Source organism: Pieris napi, chromosome 17 (assembly GCF_905475465.1).
Source record: "Pieris napi chromosome 17, ilPieNapi1.2, whole genome shotgun sequence".
Lineage (NCBI taxonomy): Eukaryota > Metazoa > Arthropoda > Insecta > Lepidoptera > Pieridae > Pieris > Pieris napi.
Genome location: NC_062250.1, coordinates 10,502,509 through 10,507,390, shown reverse-complemented (window position 1 = coordinate 10,507,390; position 4,882 = coordinate 10,502,509). Strand labels below are relative to the sequence as shown.

Here is a 4,882-nt window from a genome sequence, read left to right as displayed (position 1 = left end):
TGCATTGTGATCTCATTAAATTCACAATAAAGTTTACATAAGTAAATCTGTTTTATCTATTTACATTTAAAATAAAGTTTACGTAACTAAATGTATTGTGATCTCATTAAATTCACAATAAAGTTTACATAAGTAAATCAGTTTTATCTCTTTACATTTAAAATAAAGTATACATAACTAAATGCATTGTGATCTCATTAAATTCACAATAAAGTTTACATAAGTAAATCTGTTTTATCTCTTTACATTTAAAATAAAGTTTACGTAACTAAATGTATTGTGATCTTTTTATGCATTGTGATCTTTAAAATTCACAAATAAAGTTAACATAACTAAATGCATTGTGATCTCTTAATATTCACAATAAAGTTTATATGACTAAATCTATTGTGATCTCTTTATATTTACAATAAAGTTTACATTACTATATATATTGTGATCTCTTAATATTCACAATAAAGTTTATATAACTATATCTATTGTGATCTCTTAATATTCACAATAAAGTTTATATAACTATATCTATTGTGATATTTTTATTTTCAAAATAAAGTTTACATAACTAAATGCATTGTGATATTAGATTTAGTTATGTAAACTACCCATATTCACAATAAAGTTTATATAACTATATCTATTGTGATCTCTTAATATTCACAATAAAGTTTACATAACTAAATCCTTTGAGATATCTTTATATTCACAATAAAGTCCTACATAACTGAAACTACTGTGATCTTTTAAGATCACAATAAAGTTTTACCAAACTAAGTCCATTATGATCTCTTTATATTCACAATAGTGAATTTATCATGTGAAATTGATATTCGTATATGTTTTAATTGTACTTTATAATTTATATATTTTTTTGTAAAACTTATGTTTACATTAATTGTCACACATTTAAGATGTAAGATTTTGTAAAATAATTAGTAGATTTAGTACTGTGTGTGATGTCGTAAGCTTATTAACTAAATAAATAAATAAATATTCTAGTCTATGTCAATTATACGAATAAATAGTGCGTAAGTACAAGGTACACATGTCAAAAGTGAAACTTCTTTGTAGATTAATTATTGAGTAATTAAGCTGACCAAATCCCATAATTTAATTTTCCCAGTCTTTCTATATTATTAAATGATACCAAGGCTAATTAAAAACCAGAGCTAAAATTAGTTAAATTAGTTCAATAATATAAGAAATTACTATCATAATTGCTAACTAATGTCCACATTTTGTAAAATAGCCAACTGGGTCTTAGCAAAAGGTCCAAACCAACAAAAAAAAAATGGTAATTTTTTTTCCCATAATAAAATAATAATGATATTGATATGTATTAAAAACACCATCGGTGTTCAAGTCTCAATCGCTCTCTCCCTCTTTTCTTTGACAAAAACGCTGCAGATTTTCGTGCAGACTTCAGAAAAAATACTTATCGAAAGCACAACAAATACTTGAACTATTACTACTACAACCCTACTTCTTTAGAGTATTATTTTTCATCAACATATTTCAACGCACTCAAAACTTACTTATTATATTAAGCCATCACTTTTTTTAGGATACTATCACTTCTGGAGATGAATTAAATGTGAAATTACTTTATCAAATAATTTGACATTACTTTGTCAAATACAACCTCATTGGTAACCGATCAAGATGATACAATAATTTTCTTACATTATTAAATTTCATTACAACATTTAATCAATTCTGTTTTAAGATATTTTATCATCAGACATAATGAAAGTATTTCATATCCATTATTAAGACCAATAACAAAAATAAAATAAAAAAAAAAACTAACCAAGTATTGATTGGTTTGTAGGGAATACATAATATGTTAAAAGGTCATATGTAATTTTGAATTTCTAAGCACATAGCCACAGTACACAAAAAGAACAACAGCCTTAGCAAGCAAGTTAAATTGTCGACATGACGTGACATCGAAGTTTCAGATTTGTTAATGAAATTGAGACTTATGTCTGTTTGATGCTGTATCAAAAAGCAACCCTTTGTAATATACCCAAAGTGAATTACCGCAAAAGAAATGTCATGAAAGACTAGGCTCTGCAGTATGTTAACATTCAGCAGAGTCTTACTCATTTGAAGTAAATCAAACTTCTTTATCAGCAATGCCAACTTTGAATGCTCCCATTTAACATGGTGCATGTAAAATTGACTACGGGAGGATTACTAATTCCTCCTTAAAACCTAAACTTGCGAATGCTTGCTTCTTATATATTTTAAATCTCTAAGCAGCAAAAAAAATATAATAATATTAATACCTCATAATATACAGTCTTACTGTGTCGTTGTCCTATAGAGTCATCTTACCAGGTCATCTTTTTCATCTTTGCTACCCTTGCTCTCACTTAAAACCAGAAATACCATCAGCTTTCTAATAGTACCCCGATGCGAGGCCCTGTGTAATACAACACCCATGACTGAAATATTATCCAATTGATTATTATCGATTCGCGGTAGAGGGCTCGTTTGTTGTTCTCATGTTAAGATCTAGAAAAATCAAAGCAAAATCAATTCTATTTTAACGGGCAAAATGCACAGCCTAGGACAGTGCACAAATTACCAGTCCTTCAGTTCTGGTTTTTTATTTTTCCGTTCCCAGTTTGATACTCTGTAAGGCCGTATTACGGGTAATATAATTGTCGCTTAGCTTTATCTTAATTCCTGTACAAGTTTTAAAACCAATCCCTAAAAATTATTTGAAGAATCCCTCAACAAATAAGTATCTATAGTTTCATTCCATTTCCTTATTAACGTTAATCATTAATATATTAACAAATTAACGACTATTCAACAGTAATAGCGCTTTTACTGTTATCATTCTTATTAAATTCATTTCACCATGTCAAAGCGCCAAATGGCGCCAATGTCGGCTGCCATTATCACAATATCGCATTAAGCAATCAACATCAAATTCATAACTATTAATACCTGCGGTATAAACGAAAGGTAGAGAAGAAAAAATAGACCGAAGCATTTTATTACTACTTCAATACCTATGAAACTGAAAAACAATCAATGTTAAACTCATCATTTGACACTCAAAACATTTTCGTTTCCTCTTGAGATTCTAGACATCAAATTTGTTCTGAATCTTTCTTTGAAGTAACGCTACATTTGTCCAATCGATTTTAAGAAATATCTTCTATGTTTGGACTAACGATCTACTAATTGTCTCGCCACGGACTTAAATTTGTAGCCTTTTCGTGAGATATACGTAAACTATCATTTAGACCGTACACCGATATTATTTTGCGTCACCTTACTTTGTAGTGGCAACGCCTGCGTAGCCACTCGATCTGCTGCAGCTTCGTGGTAAGTTTAACTTACGACTGCCCTATAGCCTGCACCTACTGCATTGGAAAGCAAGCTGCTTTAGTCTCACCAATGAAACAACCATAAGGTTCGACTTCTATATGCCTCGTCCCTAAAACGACTTCGTAACTCAGGACTAAAACCCTGGATTCTTATTGGGTCTAGTCATACTGGAAACAATCGTTACACAAAAGAAAAACATTGTACATTATTACTCCAGCCATCTTAATCTATAAGGATTGGCGTCGATTCTAAGTAACAAAGACACTCTATAAAATCAAATAATTTTTTTTATTAATACATATATTTAAGATAGTTTAGAATATTATTCAACGTAGTAATAAAAAAAAAAAATATTGTTTGTATTGATTATATATATAAAACATTTAAGCTTTAATTACCAATAAAATATACTTCAAACAATACGTTTCAATTGAATTTTCGTATAACAAAGTCATAATATGATATTAAACTAACCTTCTACGATAAATGGCGAAAATTATTGTAAAATTTATTACTTTTGTAAATACCTTAATATTAAACTAACTGAACTTCTAAAAATGAATAATTATTTTAAAGTATAAATTATATATGTAAAAACCTTATTATAATAACAGTCACTAAATAATTTCTAAAAATGGTATAAAATATATATATAAAAAAAAAATTGAAATAATTAGTTCTGTAAAAATATTATAATATTAAACAGACTTGAAACTTCTAAAAATAATAAATTAATTAAATGTAACTTATTATAATATTCAACTTGCCAAATAATTTCAAAAATGGTAAAACATTTATAATAAAGTAGTCTGTAAAAATAAAACTTTATTAAAATATTCAACTCACCAAAGAACCTCTAAAAAAAATGGTAAAATTATTATTATAAAAAATAAATTAGTTCTGTAAGAAACTTATTATAGTATTAAATCGGCTTGGAACTTCTAAAAATAATAAATTAATTAAATGTATCTTATTATAATATTCAAGTTGCCTAATAATTTCAAAAATGGTAAAACATTTATAATAAAGTAGTCTATAAAAATAAAACTTTATTAAAATATTCAACTCACCAAAGAACCTCTAAAAAAAATGGTAAAATTATTATTATAAAAAATAAATTAGTTCTGTAAGAAACTTATTATAGTATTAAATCGGCTTGGAACTTCTAAAAATAATAAATTAATTAAATGTATCTTATTTTAATATTCAAGTTGCCTAATAATTAAAAAAAATAAATGGTAAAACATTTATAATAAAGTAGTCTGTAAAAATAAAACTTTATTAAAATATTCAACTCACCAAATAACCTCTAAAAAAAAAAAAATTGTTAAAATATGAGACAAAATTAAACTAATTACTTGTGTAATCTGTCGTAAATCTTAATATATAAATTACGTGTCACGTTGTTTGTCCACTATCGACTCCTGACTACCGAACCGATATCAAATGTTTTGCACACCGTGTGCAGTTTGATCTAACTTAAAAGATAGGATAGCTTACATTTCAATTTATATTATTTTATTGCAAAATATTTGTT

General features: G+C 26.8%; 1 long non-coding RNA gene across 1 annotated transcript; it reads right to left on the bottom strand.

Annotated features, from left to right (window-relative positions):
- Positions 1-675: 675 nt before the first annotated feature.
- Positions 676-3,935, bottom strand: LOC125058030. Its single transcript, XR_007118307.1, has 2 exons — positions 3,294-3,935; positions 676-2,447 (listed from the first exon to the last, which is right to left on the bottom strand). It is a non-coding gene; the product is annotated as an uncharacterized LOC125058030 (long non-coding RNA).
- Positions 3,936-4,882: the final 947 nt, after the last annotated feature.